This window comes from Notothenia rossii (genome assembly GCF_949606895.1).
Source record: "Notothenia rossii genome assembly, chromosome: 1".
Lineage (NCBI taxonomy): Eukaryota > Metazoa > Chordata > Actinopteri > Perciformes > Nototheniidae > Notothenia > Notothenia rossii.
Window position 1 is genome coordinate 39,277,419 of NC_136912.1, and position 18,412 is coordinate 39,295,830.

At 39.3% G+C, this 18,412-nt stretch overlaps 1 protein-coding gene across 2 annotated transcripts in view; it reads right to left on the minus strand.

The window, feature by feature from the left end:
- LOC307039389 (VPS10 domain-containing receptor SorCS3-like) overlaps positions 1–18,412 on the minus strand; it is a 355,063-nt gene that overhangs the window by 285,038 nt on the left and 51,613 nt on the right. The gene's annotated exons all lie outside the window — the stretch shown is intronic.

Sequence of the window (18,412 nt, forward strand, 5' to 3'; positions counted from 1 at the left end):
TATTGTTGGGGTGTTTTTACACAGCACAGTAGATTGAAGTAAATCAATTTATACATTAAGATAAGATAAGATGGACCTTTATTAATCCCCGTGTGGAAATTCAGTAGTTCAAACAGCAACAGGGTAAGAGTGAAAAACAGGATAGCACAGATTCACACAGATTAATAAAATCAAAAATAAGATGAGCGATAAAAATAATAATAATGAGAAACTATGAAATAAGAAATGAATAAAACTCAAATATAATTATCATATCATATATTATAATGTATTGTATTATTAAGTAATATCCTACATTAACCCCATTATAACAGATGCCACATTGAATGGATGAACACATTTAGGCCTATGCATCAATAATTAAAACAGAGTATTTCTAAATACAAGTTGTAAAAATACAATATGTATTTAATATGAATAACATAATGATTAATTTCAGTTGATAATACTTTTCAGGGTTAGGTCCGGTCTGACAGCACTTAGCTCTCTGCTGAAGATCACTGCTCTAAACAAAGTCAAAAATCCTACATCCAAACGGAATAAATATAATTAATTATTATTAATACGTTAAGTCTTGTTCATTGTTTTTCACTTATTAAATGTTTGATATTTCAACAGACCCTTTCATACCGGCAATGCGCGATAGAAACAACAGAAAGTGCGACAGTTTAAAGAGCCTGTGACAGCATCCCAACAACTGTTGTGCAATGAAATATTGGGCTACTAGTCATCTCGAACCGTCAGCTTAAAAAAGAAGGTGCGATACCGTTCCGATAAATATCAATAATTTCGAACATCGCGGGGAAATTCCTTTGACTCATTTTGAAGTTTTGGGGGAAGCCGGAAGTGACGTCAATGCGGGAACGCTTCACTGTGCGGTGAGAGAACCAAACACGGACAAAGTGTGTCGTCATGCGTAGAAATGGTGAATTACTGAGTTTAGGCACGTTAATAACGTTTTAATGAAGTTGACTACAGTACAGTTGCGGCTGGTGGAAAATATTTTTGGTGGGGCTATGGAAATGGTGACAAAACCATACTAGGGCATTTAAAATCGGGAGACTAAATACGAACATTGTGTGTGTGTGTGTGTGTGTGTGTGTGTGTGTGTGTGTGTGTGTGTGTGTGTGTGTGTGTGTGTGTGTGTGTGTGTCATACTTGCCAACCCTCCCGATTTTCGCCGGACACTCCCGCATTTCTCCCGATTTCTGACAAAATCAGATCACGACTGTTTCCACTCGGACTTTAATACAGCTACACAATTGTTTGGTTTCCATGGTAGCGCGTCTCTTTAGCAGCGCGCGCAACTCAAAGTCTGAGAGGGTGAGGAAGATGAAAACTGAACAAGAATCGACCACTCGACCCTCTGATCACTCCTTTCCTGTAAAATACAGGTCCAGCCCACACATATGCTCCATGGTGCCACAGGCATTGCCCTTACAACTACAATAAGCATGCAAATTTTAATCTACAGCTCCGGCGATCCACTAGCACCGGAGTCTACACCTGCAGAAGCAGTCATCCCCTACTGTAGCGTCACCTTGGATACGAGTCTAAACAACTCACAGGTCAGGGCGCTGAAAGGGCGCCCTTTGAGCATCAGATCTGACGACGCTGATTGGCTGAAATTATGTTTCAGCTGCATAGTTTACAGATAGCAACAGTCAGCTTGTTGGCTGCAGCTGCTCTGGCTGCTCTGGCTCTGGCCCCCTTGGGAGACTTACTCCACGCATTCCGATGGCCAATTAGCTTTAAACAAAGAGTTTGCAACATGGGGGGTGGGGGCTTCTCAAAAGAGAAAATGCAGATATAATTCACTCTCTCGACTCGCTGGTATCTCGAGCTGAGCGCTCATTGGTGGTTTTTAACTGCTGCTGATGAAACTCTCCATTGGCTCAGCAAAAGTTTGTTGTTGTTTTGTGTCAGTTTTACGTCGCACTTCCATTCACATTTTTCATCATTGTTCCACAATGTTTATCATGAAATTAATATCCATATATTTTATACTATGCTAAGTCATACCTGCCAACCCTACAGATTTGGGCGCTAGTCTACCGCTTTTGACAGTTGTCTACCGTCTACCGACTTAGCTGGCTTTCCCTACCGATTTTCAATCTTCCCAAACTATAACAAATAAAAATGACACTCCATAGACACTGGACTCGACTTTTGGTGGACACCGTTTGCACATACTTGCCAACCTTTAGACTTCAGAAATCGGGATGCAAAATTGGGGGGGGGGGGGGGATCGCCGGAGCTGTTAGATTAACATTAACATGCTTATTGTAGTTGTGAGTGCACTGCCTTGCGGCCTGTAGCACCGTCCTTGATGGAACATATGTGTGGGCTGGACCTGTATTTTACAGGAAAGGAGTGAGCAGAGAGTAGAGTAGTTGTCGATTCTTGTTCTGTTTTCTGTGAATATCTGCCTCACCCTCTCAGACTTTGAGTTGCGCGCGCTACTAAAGAGACGTGTTACCATGGAGACCAAACAATGGTGTAGCTGTATTAAAGTCTGAGTGGAAACAGTCGTGTTTAAATCATAGGTGTAAATCTGATTTTGTCAGAAATCGGGAGAAATGCGGGAAAATATGACCCCGGGAGGAAACCGGGAGAGGGCAATGAAATCGGGAGTCTCCCACGAAAATCGGGAGGGTTGACAAGTATGCGTTTGCAGCGTGATCGCATCATACAAACAGTCCTCTGTGTTTCTGAAAGAGAAACAACGTGCAGACCGGGGGTAACGCTGCGGGAAAGGCAGCGTTACCCTCGACGAGGCATTTGAGTCCTGCAGGATTCCCCCGTTAATATCAGTGTCTCGAAAACACATGTTGGCGACTGAAAGACATCCAGTGTTTGGTATTTTCCGGAAGCATCCTACAGTGTCTCAACTGAAAGAGGACCACAAACACACACAAAATATAATGCCATTTTGGGATTTTGGGATATTTATCTCCCATTCTTTCACTTTTTCTGACATTTTCAACACCAAACATGTCGTTAATGTGTTTAGTGAACTACAGCAATCTGAAAGCCTGTACATTATTTATATCACACTTTATCAGTTTAAAAATGCAGGAAATTACTTTTTTAATGCAGTATTTTCTGATTTATGGCGCAACACAAAGATATTTCGCTCTGTGCAAACCTTTGACTCTAATATGTCAACAACATGAAACAAGAATATGAACCTGGCTTTATCCAATGTTCACACAAGAGTTCTACATCCTGACACATCCTTAATCTACACTGTCTCAACTGAAAGAGGACCAGAAACACATTAAAAATATAGGCTAATAAAATGTGGAGTCTTTGGGATATTTATCTTCCATTCTTTTACTTTTCGGGCATTTTACAGACCAGACATGTCGTTGATGTCACTGTTTACCAAACTACCACTTTTTCTGAAAAATGCATAAAATGATGCAATATATGTTAAATACATGGTTTATACATGTAATTACTGGGGTTCCATTTCTTCTGATTACCTAATTCGGGCGTGCACATTTGCCACGTGCAAACCTACCTCTTTTGGATTTGGAAAGGTTGGCATGTATGCTATACTTGCATTGCTTACCGTTTTCATACTTTATATATCTTAGCATATTCATACACACTGTTAATACTGCTCACAGGCTGCTGTGTATATCTAGTGTATTAATACCCCTCACTGTTTATTCAAAATTCAATTAATTCTATATTTTATTCTGTAGATTGTGTACATTACTTTTCACTTTACTGCTTGTTGCACCATTAGAAGCTAAACAGCATTTCGTTGTCTCAGTACCTGTAATCTGTGCAATAACAATAAAGCGGGCATCTCTATTGTGGCCTCAACAATCCAGTTCTAAGTAGTGCAATATGAAATAAAAACAACTACACTCTTTTGGCAGTGTTGTGGTGCCGAGAGATGGGAGTCGGAGGCGGGGTATCAAAGGTACAAGCTAGACTTTTATTTAGCATCTGAAAACCATTGTAAACAACTTCATGCCCAGGAAGCGATGACCGGCGGAAACAGGAAGTCCGGTTCACTAAAATATCCGTGCAGAACAATACCCCAACCCATAGATCCGTGGGTGAATAATGTCAATCACCACAGTGTACACATTAACAAAAACTACACTATTTTGGCAGTGTAACAATTAAACAAGAACTACACTCTTTTGGCAGTAACAATTAGATAAATAATAAACGGTCAGACTGACACTGAAGACAAACAAACTATTTTCAGCAATCAATCTGTTTAGTTGACTCTGGGTGACATGTGGCGATTTAAAAAAATAGTTTTTTGGCTGTTTAGATGGTGTTGCTCCATCTGGGTCACTGCCGGTGGTTGAGACGGTGGGGTCTTTGGCGACTTCAGGAGATCGGCATTGCTGTTATTCGATGTGGACAATGCTTTCTGTCCTGCACACAGTTTACATTTGACCGTCATATTTTGTGCGTCCTTTATCCCCACAAATTGAAAATAGTGGTTATATCTCCAAGTTGTAAATGCGCTGCTGCTCTCGCTGATACTTGCATCTGCCATAGACAAGTTTACGCGCCAAAACACGGGTAGCGCCATGACACTACACAAATGCACTTCATTTCCGCCGGAAGTCTTTTGCACAGCGTCTGTCGGTGTAAACCGATGTAAACAGTCAGACGGGCACTGGTGTAAACACAGCGATTTCGATGCTAACAGTGATGCTAGCTTGGGAACACGATTCTACTTCTTTGACTGGAGATGGCGTTACTCTCCCCCACCCGAATTCAGTGCAAAACTGGGAGGATAACATGACGACGTGGCCCAGCATAAAACCAAAATAAACTGCCTTATTTAGGTCATGCCCACAGGAGCCAACAGTTGTCTGTTGTTTACATAATGCACAATTTACATGATCTCTTTATGCTGTGCAATATATCATATGTGCCTGTACTGTTTGAGTGAAAATAAAGTTTGATGTAATTAAATTTCATTATTGCACTGTTATTGCATTTCATATGTTCCTTAGAGTGCTACAATTTCTTTTAACACAGTTCATCATTCATATTAAGCTCATACTGTACATAAATAACACTGAATGAATTAATTGTTGAGAGGAAACTAAAGAAATGGCTTCAACAAGAAAGATCACATGTTTAATCCTAACAGGTATTACAAATTAAAATATAAAAGCAGCCCACACAATTACATCACTATGAAAATATTCATATATAATATTAAAAAATACAATGCATGCAGTATTTGTTGTGTTTATCTGTATTTAATGAACAACATGGCTGGGTGCTGGGTGCTGGTTTGTGGTCGTAGCACTCTCTATCTAACCACTCGTTCAGGTGCTTTCTCGAGTGATTGCAACCAACTACCGCACACGTAGTTCCCGAACCACTTTTCTTCATGTTGTAATTGTTATATCCTCTTTGTCTCTGCGATATCAGTGCTTTGTCGGCACAACGGAGCTAGCTAGCAAAACAAACCCAGTCCGCCAAAACGGAAGTGCATTGCATCGAAGGGAGGAGTTCAGGATGTAGAGCGGAAGCGGCTCAATAACTTGTATAGTGTGTGTGCTGGTGGTGGGCGTTGCCGTGTATGTGTGTGTGTTAGCCTTAGCAAGTGTTTGTGTGTCTGTGTATTTTCCCCATAAGGCAAGACCCGCCCAACTCTGTCTCTGATTGGCTTACCCTGAAATGTTACCCCGCGTTAACCAATCATCACTCCTCTCTGGTCACTTTCACTTTTCCATGGTACTGTGAGAGGACATCGCTGTATTCGCCTGTAAATTACATCCGCATGGAGATTCGGTTCAGTTGGACCACATAATGTAACGCAGTAACGCACCCATTTAAATCACAGTAACTATAATGGCGTTACTGAATGGGAATATTTAACTAGTAACGTTATTAGTTACCGCAAAAGGTAGTTGTGTGCGTTAGTTTGTAACACGTTAGTCCCAACACTGGTAAACACACACCTGATCACCTGAGAGCTGCCGTTTCATTCAGACTGTTTAAAAAAAAACAACGGTCTGATTTTAGCAACTCAATGTGTGATTGTTATAGCAGTAATATTAGACACTAATAATACAGTAAACTATTAACACTGTACATATTATTGTTTTCCCGTGGGATTAGGATTATCGGTAGTGAGAGCCGTGCTGCATTTTCCTCCGGTCGGATGTGATATAAAAACAAAGCGATTATTTTTGTTGTTGTAAACTCACGTGGATTCACGTGGCATTCATTTAAATTCGCGAACATATGATACATTAAATGATCGTGAGGATGATGATTGACAATCGTTTGTTTGAGCCGGGCTGCATCTCCTGATGAAAAAACATAGCGATGGTTTTGTACTTACACCTACGTGAATTAAACAACATTATTTTGTTGAATAAAATCATGGTGATGTTTTGAAAATGATTACATTTCTCTTATTTAGCACAGAATATGATCCTATCCGTGACATATGGATCTTAATAAATACCCGCTATATCAGACACCTGTAGATCTATCAGCTGTTTATTTCACATGAGTTCCAGTGTGGCAGCTTTTCACGGCTCCCCCTGGTGGATCCATGATGCATTGCAGCTGGTTTCATTAAAATTACATTTATTTATCAAGGGGGCGTATCAAGTCCTGCGGGGGGGTTTTCCTTTTCAGCAGGGGCCCACCCCGTGCAGATCACGGACCCGCACCGGTAGGCGCCTGAAATGAAACGCTACATCTGTACGACAGTTTAATGGTGGAGGTATACATACTGATAGATGTCTTGTAATGCACTGTTGAGGAACCTGCGACCCAAGTTTTTCATCTTCAACCTTGTCAGGTATTGAACAATTAATAAATAAAGAACACAGAATTATTAAATATAAAACACATAATTTGTGTGATTATACTAAACGAATTACAAATAAACACCACTTCATATTTACAACTGTTACACATGCTGATGTAACGCAGATGTTTCCAACTTGGGATCAATAAAGTATATCTTATCTTAAGATGATCGATGGCTACTGCCATATTTGCCTCTGAACCTTGACAAGTGCATGTTTCAGGCTTATCAATGACCAACAGGAGGGGTCACAGACATAAGACCAGCTGTTAAATAAAGCTCTTCTGACCTTAGCTGGCATGTGGGTATATATTAATGCTGCCCATTATGGGCAAAAGCGATTTTCACCCATTTATTAATTATATGTTTTAAATTTGAGTGTTTCCTATCCCCTAAACCTCCAGGGATGTACACAGTTTAATACTGGCAAGTTCTCATTATGGGAAATACGAAAACGTCTTTTAAAACTACAACTCCCAGTAGAGATGTGCCATAGAACATGTTGTGAAACACACAATAGCCGGCATGTGTAGTTCTGGGGACGGGGTGGGGGAGGGGGGGACGGGGTGGACCCGTTCAAATCCAGTTTTGGACAGTGTGCCATGGTTCCATCCCATTTCAAAGTGTTGTTCGACGCTCGACGTAACCCTTGGCGCACACTCAAACATCCAATCATAGAGCTTGAGGACTATCACGGGGTTTGCCAAGCGAAGCGGAGAGAATACTTACTTCCAGGTGTAAAATTCTCTAAAGCAACTAGACTACTATGAGCTGCTCCGACCCTCGGTCCTGACGGACTCCAACTTGTGTTTATTATTCAGACAAATAAATAAACACAAGGATAATTGTGTGTTATATTTGACTAAATAACAGTGTGTGGTTTAGAAAATACAAAATTAGAAGGAAAAAACTATGAAACAATACAGATTTCAGTATTCTGAGCCCCTACTCTCCCCATAACTGACGGCAACAAAAGTCCTACATTATTCAATTAAAATAAAGAAGTAAAAACAATAGGCTTGATATTGAGTAACAAAAAGGTTGATAAACGCTGTGAGAATAGATCTGCGGAGAGCATATCTCCGCGATCCCAACTCGTCTATTACCAACGTTCAGGGAGCTCTATGCAAGTCGATGGGACGCCCTGATAGTTGAAACTCGACGATAAAGGCCATAACGACATAACGTCAACATAGGCCGAGTTGGGAGTGAGAATGTGTTGGTTTGTTCAGTGCAGTGATGGAAGGTAATTTAGTACATTTACTCAAGTACTGTACTTTGTAAGATTTTGACGTGGGTATTTCAGCTTTTCTTTATACCTCTACTCCACTAGAATTCAGAGTCTACTATTGTACTTTTGTTTGTCTTCTATGTTTGTTTGATAGCTTTGGTTAGGTTAAAGATTTAGATTCATTAAAGGTTTATCAACCAAGAATTGATCACGTATTCTTAGAGTGTCGTCGTCACGATCTTGGTTTTTGTGTTTTTTGATTTATTTGGAAAAGTATTCTCTTCTTGTGTCTTCTTTTGTTTTACTCATTGTCTTTTTGTTTTCCCACCTTTGTTATTGTCTTCCACACCCCGATCTAGCCACCTGTGTGAAAATACCCTGCTGCCATTTTGCCTGCCCTCTCCAGCTTTGTCTTTCTTTTGTGAATTTTCTGAATTTGTATATATTCTTGTCTTGGTGTTCTCTATGTTCCCTGCTATGGTTCTACTTTTCAATGTGTCCAATCAATGTTCTTGCCTTGTCCGTGGTTTTCGCATGTTTCCTGTCTGTTTTTTTGCTTTTGTACTAACTTGCCTGCTCCCTTAGTTACAGTACATGTTAATCTGTTGTTGTATCAGCTTAACTTTTAGTAAAACTCGGCTTAAGGTGCCTCCCTATTGTTTTCGCAGTACATTGTACTTTGTCCACCTCGTGAAGCATTGACCGGTCTTTCAAATGTTGCAGAGAGATCAGGCAAAAATAACCATGGAATTATAGACTTCTGGACTAGATAAGAGTGGTGGTTTGAATTATCTAAAAGGGACTAGAGGGTCTGCTGGAATTTTCAAGACCTGAATAGGGTTCATGGAAGTGCCTTTCGTAAATGATTTAAAAGAGACACAAAACATTTGTAAGACCTTGGATTTAGGGAATACAATGTTTTGTTGTTGAACATCACACCATGTCTATTCCTTCATGTGCCCTCCATAATATTGGAGGGCACAGTGTGATGCGTGTTCACTCAAGATGTGTTTTATGAATGAGGCCCTTTCAAGGACTGGTTAAACTCATGGATGCTGTACCAGCTTGCAGAAGAACCATCAATTCCTATCAGGAAGTGGCTCAGTGGAGAAATCAAACTGAGTGATGACCCCAAGGTAGACCCATGAGCACATCGGAAGGATTACAATTCCTATCTCGCCGGGGAATGTCTCTGGATTTCCTGGAGGGTTTTGCAGGGGGAAACGAGGTCTGAGCTTCTTGGCTTGGCCTGCAGCCGAGGAAGTTTGTAAATACATGGATAGGTGATTCTTTCCTATGTTACTGTCCTTTATTTCCATTTAGGGAACAGTCTAAATTAAAGATATTTGATAGAATTGAGCAGTGAACCAATAAAAAAGGGCTTAACATGTAAATACATTGATTTGACTAAACAATAACTTAACTAGGAGATGGTCATAGGGACATCATATGTGGACAAAAGGCTTTTCACAGGAAAACAATTATTATAATTATCGTTTTAATAGAGCTAAGATGTTGCGTCGCTCATTGTGAAAAAAGAGATGCTGCTTTTCAAGCAAACAAACAAACAACAAACAGCAGATTACATCAGAAATATTAGCAGAGTTAATTAACTTCAAATCGTGGTTGGGTAAACAGTGCGTCAGTTTTGGAATATCAGCTCCTGGTTTTGAATGAATGTGTCAAACTGACAGTAATATCCTTCCATTTCAAAATGAATGGAAACATTTGAGACCTGCACTGGCAATGACTGGAATAACAAGTCATTTTATAGAAAGAAGATCCATGACTCAAAATGAAATGCCAATGCAAACACTATTCATAACGTTTGGTCAGATGTTACATTTGGCAAAGTTAACATAGTTTATTTCCATTGGATTACAAAACTTGCATATTTTCAGAATTGAGAATCTCAAGGAACAGCGTCTGAACATATAAAGAGAGGAAAACAGTCATTAAACTCTGGATTCAGAGAGCTGGCGACTCATTCCCTATAATGTTTTATTAATGCCGCCTCCCTGCCCGAGGGGTAAATGTTTCTTTTTCAGTGCCACACATCCTCTCTAAGAAATCAATCATTCTGCGCACTAATGGCAGATCACCGCCACTGTCTGGCTAGCAAAATCTTTTCAAAGATCCTTTTCCCGAGCTTTTACATTCTCATCCCTAGCTGCATATTAAAAGAGAATAGCACTGATGGACTTGTAAACCTTCTTTTGGTAAGCCAATAGGGGGAAGGTGATGGATAATACAGAATTGCGTGACTGCAATAAGATTTGACTCATCTCCTCAGGGCGGTGACTTGTCATGTGTAAGAGAAAATGACCTTGAATGCTCAGATAAAATAGCACACAAACTCTATTATTTAAATCATGACCACAACCGTGGTTATCCCAAATGAAAAAGGTTAGCAACCACCATTTAGAGTAAATCACCCTCTTTATAAATAATTTCTTCCATCACGAGCATTTCTATCTCACTATTTAGCCCCTCCCACTTCTGTAACAATTAAGAGATGTATGGACGACATGCCTGTGTGGAGGAATCATGGATGTATGAAGTGAACTGGATTCAGGGTTGGAGATGCTCGGTGGCACAAGTAGCCAAAATGGCTCTCGAGAACAAAAATACCCGTATTATCCCTAGATTTGAGGGCGGTCTTATGGTCTTTGAGCGTGAGCACTTTCATTTTTCTCAAACTCCGCCTCCAATCCAAAGCGTCACATTCACAACCATTCTCAGTTTAGTCAGATTAATGGAGAGGAAAAATAACTCTGGATTTCGTTTTTAGTGCATTTTACAACTTGTATGACCTTATGATTTAAATAAGGTCAATTCAAGTGTTATTCACTGATTTACAGACGTCTATGTCCCAATGTTAGTAAATGGGAAAAAGTATTTTTTGGCCTAATGGCATCACGTGCCTAAGACCGATGTTGTAGTACCACCATGTGGCTACTATGACTAAATGTTGCTTCCATAGCCAGCGCTCTTCTTGGGGACTTGGTTAGAATCCACTCTGATTCAAATTATTTTGTTCAGAAAGGTGTCACTTTAAAAAGGGACATAGGTTTTACGAATGCATTGCACAGATGTATCACCGACTGGCCTGTTCCTTATGAGAACATATTTTTGATATAAACTCATGTCTCAATAAAAAAAATGTTTCTCTCTGCAATTCCTACTGATATAAATACAAATGTATATCATGTGCATTAAGCCATACGCTATTTTTTTCCTCAACTCTATTAATCAAGTACTGTTAATCAAATCATTATGTTTAATATAATGATGAATGAAAATGATGTTTGCAATTAGATTGCATACACTCACATGGACGTAATGCATTAATAGCATTAATTATGGACATATACTTTCAGCCTTGGTTGTTGTTGATTATGTGTTAGAATCTTACAGCTGAGGGAACATCATGGGTTGAATCAGGCATAAACTAAGAATGCTCCAAAAGTCATGGTCCACCTAAAGTCTCCCTTCATAGTAGGAGCAACATTTTAAATAAAATAGGATGCTATTAGCACAGGCTACATTCCCAGAAGTAATTTCATGTTACAGAAACATGTTGTCCAACTGGTGTTTTGTGAGGATCATTGCAGAGCATCGGATATTAGTATATTAGGATTGTAAGCACATTTTTGCAGTAGGCTACCACTCAGAGAAAATCACACTTCACAAATACGTCAGTTGACCATCTCTGTGTATTCCAAACATGATGTGAAAAGCGTAACTTCTTAGGATTAATTAAGTACAATGAAACTTTCTATCAGTGCCAATTTGAGAGTTACTACATAAATCACCACTGCTTATATTTCTCCTATTACTTGCGTTATTAACTGCATAACATTGTATTCCTGTTGAAATCCCATGGCCCTCCTGCAAATTAAAATCTCTTTGCGATAGACTTGTAGTGTGCAGGCACCATGGAAACAGAAATAACAACTGTTTGTTTGCTTGCATTATGAAAGATTGCCCTGAAACCAGCTCTGTACCGGAGTTCTTTCCCGCATAACCTGGCAGTCCTCCCTGGCTCGGTTCAGTGTAGAAAATGCAGAATAGCCACAGAGCTAACCTTCATCATGGCTGCCACCGTGGGCGGCTGATGGAGGAGCGGGGGAGTGGTGGAAGAAAGGGTCATGGACTGCCCCTCTGGTACTAAATGGATAGTTCAACTCTATTCCACTAAAACACCTACTGGAGCCAGGAGGCAGTGGTGTTTGTACCATACCTCATGCCATCAACAACACAACAAGCTACATCACCTCTTGGAATAAAGGAATGAAATGGTGAGCACATAAACACCTCCTACCCCCACTTGCTTTTCTATTACTTATATCTACCGTTCCATGCCTGTAGCTCAATACAATCAATCCTGTTCAGCTGTGGCTCAGTCTCCTCAGGTTCCACGAGTGCTTAGTGCACCATATGGTTTCCCTAACAAAACATTTGTCCTCTGTGGATCCAACTTTCTCTGCCCCTGTTCTTTTGACCTCTTGTTATTAATAGACAAGACACAGAGCGATCCGCTTAGGGAGATGCTCACCCTGTTACCCCACATATAAAAAATGACAGGCTGAACATACAGTGGATAATAGGATAATTTCTATCCGTCCTTGTTTCTTGCAGTGCTTTCATTTGGTTTTCAACCCACCTTCGAAGTAAATTAGCTTTTTCCCTTGTTCAATATTGTATGGCTCTTGCTTTTTGGACGCTTCTGACACTGGTGGTCTTGCAACTATAGTATTTGAAGTTGCTCTCAATAGGAAATAAGTAAGCCAAAATGTAAAAGTTCCAAAAATGAACTTTCATTTAAGGAAAGAGAAAGAAGCAGTTCATTGTGCATTAATGATAAAAGTCTTTTTTATTGACGATACATTGTTTATTAACTTGTAACTGAGAATATTCAGTGTGTCTCGGAAGGCTGTTGCAAATATCAAATGCAATGCAAATAAATCATGAACTGCATATTTGACTAACAAGCAACAACTTTTTCAATAATGGGTATTATGAATTATTACATTTTGGAATTGGATTTTAACATTTCCCTGGATTGGCTCCAGGCCTACGGGTGCATTACATTTACATTTTGAGTTACTTTCTTGTTTCTGTCTTAGGTAGCCATATATTTCTAAAAACAGAGACCAAAGGTGGGTCGACAGTGTTCAAACATTTATCAGGTGGACCGAAACACGACTAAGCAACTGTCTAGGACAGGGGTCGGCAACCCGCGGCTCTCGAGCTGCATGCGGCTCTTTAAGCCCTCTACTCTGGCTCCCTTGAGCTTAGACAAAAATAAGAAGGAAGGACTATTTATATTTTGTTGCATGGTTGAAAATGTTTCGTGTCTTGTATTTTGAGGTGATACTGTGACACATTCTTTTTAAAAACGGTTTTAATTAGGTCAACTAAAATATGCGTCATATCCGGCTACGGTCCCTCACCAGCGCCTTTTCTTGCAGGTGAATAATCTGACCCCCGGCTCGATGAGCAAACTATGGATAAATCAAAGAAAAAGAAAAGTATCGGAGGAACACAGGGTTTAATTCTGCGTGGACAGAGTTATCTGCTTTCACAGCAAACGATGCTGGCTTACCGGTATGTTTGATATGTGGAGAGAAGTTGTCAAAGGTGCTGCAGCCATTACGTATTGGAGGAAAAACACAGAAGAGGAAGACAGCTGACGATCTTCAGTCATAATTCAATCAGTAAAGTCTTTTTAGGGTGCAGCTATATGTTTTATTTATTTCTAAAGCTGTTTACGCAAACAAAATCACAATTATTGCATCTTACTTACTGCATTTAAAATAATTAAAGTGACATAATAGGCTTTTTTTATTTTATCAATGCAAACATATTGTCCTTATATATATCTCTCACAAATGTAAGTTATCCTATGACCTGTTTCCATAAGGCTACATCTGAAGGTCCTTTGCTACAGTATATCACTTTATCATTAAAAAGATGACACTTCAGAGCTCAACATACAAAGTAAAAATCCTTCTGGGGTGATTCTAAGCTGATTCATTGTCGAGTATACTGCTCTTCACATATCCCTACCTCAGGATGCACCAGGATTAGTCACATTACAATTTATCTGTAAATATTGTGCTATTTCATTCTATTCTAATGGAAGGATTATGGTGCTGGTTTTATTTGTTTTCTCTGAAAACATGTAATCTTGCTAAAAGACCAACTATAATATATTGTTGGGCTGCACTTCTGTTCAACTTGTATATTGCACTTTGATAAAACCTTGATGCACTCAACATTTCTCAGGTAGTGGTATTATCAAAAGTGACACGTACTGCAGCAGCCACAATCAATATTCCCGGGTTTTCTTCAACATCTACACTCAATATCTCTGACACTACTTAAATGCCACCAATTCTCCAAACTGAACATACAGCAACTTAAATGTGCAATAGAGTGCAGCCAGACGATGGAACTGCCAAAACATTAATTTGGGAAAAGCATTACACCACATTCAAAGACCTTATCGATGCAACTTGTCTCTCCTCTGCCTCTAAGGAGTAAACACATCCTGTCAGCAGAGTTTTGTTAAGACTCTCACTTTTGTTGTAAAGTCAAATGAAGGATAAAGAAACAATCCCTCTCATGTAGCTCATTAGGGGAGATATGAGCCAGGCGCTCCCAGTGGAGCAAGACCCATCAGCTGTCAAACACCTGCTTTCCATGTATTGGAGACAGGAAGACAGGAAGCCTCACAAAACTAAGAGCAAACAGTCAACGTGACTGTAAAACATTCAAAACAACATCAAGAAGGATATGCCACATCATTACGAATAGCACCCATTCCACATTTGTTGAGACTCAAAGCGCCTCCACCGCCTTAACATACACAAACACCTGATGGAGGCCTGTTTTTCATATCGTTTAAATGCGTTGATAATATTCCCTACAGTATGTCATTCTATCCCTCTTAGAATAACACACATTTCAGCTCTACCACAATTTTTCCCCGCTTCGTTAAACTTATAAAAGGTCAGACCCAGTGAGGAGTTCATTAACTCCACTTGATCTATACTAGAGGTGTTAAGATGAATTGTCCATCTAGCTTAGGCCTGTCCCAGGGGAACTTTAAGGGATATCCACCGCTTAGTGTTATGGACCAATCCAATCATTTTCACGTCAGAGGAGTTGAGATAAAAGACTACTGGCTGTAGGCTGTCATCAAATTTGCACTTAGAGCTTTTCCACCTTGCAATTAGTCCACAGATATCTGGTGACCTTTGCCCACGCATGATGTTCCTGGAGTAATTATATATTCATATTAAATTATATCGTTTGTGTGACCGATCTCTTGATAATGACTGCTTTTATTACATGCACAACAAAGCAGTTTCTGTTTTAGATGGACACTTAGATTACAAATGGCTTGTTGACTAGTTGTTACGTCTGTATAAATTCAGCACAAATGAGCAGATTTAACCTAAATAACTTCTATTGATTCATTTCCCCGACTGCTTCAGTTTAAACACTTCTGTTTCAACTGATACTTGGTTTTTACTAGTTGTGTCAATCGATTCAAATATTAAATTGCATTAATAACAATAATAATCTGTAAAAACAACATGTTGTAATAAAGAAATGTATGACAAACTTGGATGAGAAATCATGTTTATTATAACATGATTTTTATGAAGTTCAACAATTTCCTGATACTTTGTTAGCTTTCACAAATATCAGCTGTGATCACCCTCGGTATAACGTGCACTACACAGGGCATATTTTCTCTCTATTATACAGTGACAACTATCTGTTCATAGAGTGGTGACCATGTCCGCTATCTCCCACTCCAAAATGCATTTTCTCCATCTCCAGCACATCTGTCACAAACGAGTGCTGTTCCCATTGTTTGTCCTTTAGTGCTGAACTGTGCTATCACCAAAAATGTTAAGAATGTTTTTAGAGAATGTTATCCTACCTTTCAGAAGAACATTCTGGGAACCAAAATAAAATGTCCCGCTGAAAACGTTTTAAGAACAGTAGGGCATAATGTTCTAACAATGTTATCAAAAACATCTTAAAAAGGTTATTACCAAACATTTCAAAAACGTTTTTAGAGAAAGTTATCCTTCCTTTCAGAAGAACATTCTGGGAACCAACATAAAACGTCCCGCTGAAAACATTCCTAGAACAATGAATGGTAACATTCTCAGAATCTTTTGAGAACCAAAAATGTCTAGCTGGGAACTCTCACATGCCACCGCAAACATGAAATATCTGCTTACAGCTTATCATGAATTATGTGCTTGTTATCATGTAACATGGAGGGAACATTTTATAAAGAACATCTTTAATGTGTTACCCCAACAACGTCCAAAAAACATCCTTAGAATGTTTGGTTTATAAACAAACTTTCTGTCATCTCAGGCCTTAATAACATCCTCAAAACATCCTCTGAATGTTGCAGTTAACATGTTATGTCTTAGTTAACCTTAAACCTTATAGGAACATTATTTGAAATAATAAACATCCTAAAAAGGTTCTTTGAACATCAGATTACAATGTTTCTTTAAAACATTATTAGAACCTGTAGGTAACGTTAGCCAAAGTTGTGAGAACGTTCCCCGCTAGCTGGGAAGTTCTTACCTCCCATTTATGTTTTAGACATCCACATTTCCCCCCCGAGTATGATCTTTGATTCAACCTATGTCTGAAACCAGAGCCCAGTCTGCGCTGATCGGTTGTATGTGTTAGAGTGCTAGCCAATAGAAGCGGGAGTGTTAAAGTGATTTCATTATGCTACAGCAAGCGTCTTTGAGCATTAGGAAAAGCGCTATAAAAATCCCATGTATTATTATTAATATTAAAGAAGTAAATAAAGGAGTCCAATGGAGGTGAACACAAGGATTTTAGCCTTTGCAGAGAGGAAAGGGAAAACCCTAAAAAGCTTAAAAAGGCCAGGATGTAACATATCCATTGAAATCTGGAATCAAGTACATTCTTCAAAAATAACACCTTGTTAAACCTCAAACCCAACCCTTTCTGGCTATAGAAATTACACTCACTCTGTGTAACACCTTACTTCTGGCTAAACTCAAGTTGAGCCCCACGGACCCGCCGAAGGGGCCGAAACCACAACAGCTGCAAGCAACAGTGTCTGAGGGCTTCTTAAGATGTAATAAACTATGAATGTTTCATATCCATGTAATGGGAATAAACTCAGCTAACTGATGATATGAACAATTGTTTGCAAAAAACTAACGCTGAGCCTCTGAATTAGCCCTGAGCACCATTAGCACAGAACTCACGGAATAACACCCTTATCACTTATCGTAGATGCACATCCAACCCATCGATGAGCATCGTAAGATTACACAGATTTGATAGGTATCAGTATCATCACTCCATGATCAAAACTCGCGACATGAGAAACAAAAACAGACATCACAACACGTGGCATTAGGTAGCAAACACGGCAAATTTCTTACCTTAGCTGTTATTCTGATCAAAAGTTGTCTTCAATGGCATTAAAACGATAAAAACGCTGCTGAAGGTTAATCCATAGGTTATATCCAATGTGTTCGTGTCACTTTGAAATGATTTCTGATAATCCATCAGCAATAAACCTAGTTTTACATTTTCAGATTTCAGAGCGCATGATAGGTTTCGCTTTGGGAAAACTGCGTGCGCATAGCCCCCACATCTCAATGTTAACGTGTGTGTGTATGTGGAAATTCCCCTTTGATTATATTGGCTCTAACGGCGAGAGATGTCAATCATAAAAATCACGATGGAATCAATGGGTTCCAGAGAAACAACAAATACGCCCAGATCAGCCCAAATTACCCCAGAGGTGGAGTTTGTTTTGCTAAACCTCTCTAAAAAGATCAAATGTCACTTGTTTTGCATCAATCTTGATACAGGGTACTTATTATATGTTGTACTTTGGGTTGCTAAAGCTTTTAGTCTACTAACCCATCATCCAAGGGTAGTTTTCACTATAAGTAAAAAAGGATTTTTGGACGGACACTATAATTTACCATGTTCAATCTGAATTTTCTTTAAAATAAAAAACATCTATATTGATTCTAACTCTTCTATATCCAACTCACAGGTTTATCATTACTTTGAGAACAAATATTATTAATGTAACCCTTTTAGAAATGAAATTATTGTCATTTGTGGTGGAAAGGTCATTTTCGAGCCTGAGACCTGGAAAACAGGCTTGGGGTTAAATCACATACAGTCTCATTTAAGAGGAAAGCTCATTTTGTAAGAAGAAGTAAATGATCTTCTCGCTTCCCTGCTTTTTCCTTGTTTCACCAAGCAAGAGACTCACTCTTAATCTCTTCATGAAATGAGACTATAAACAATGAGAA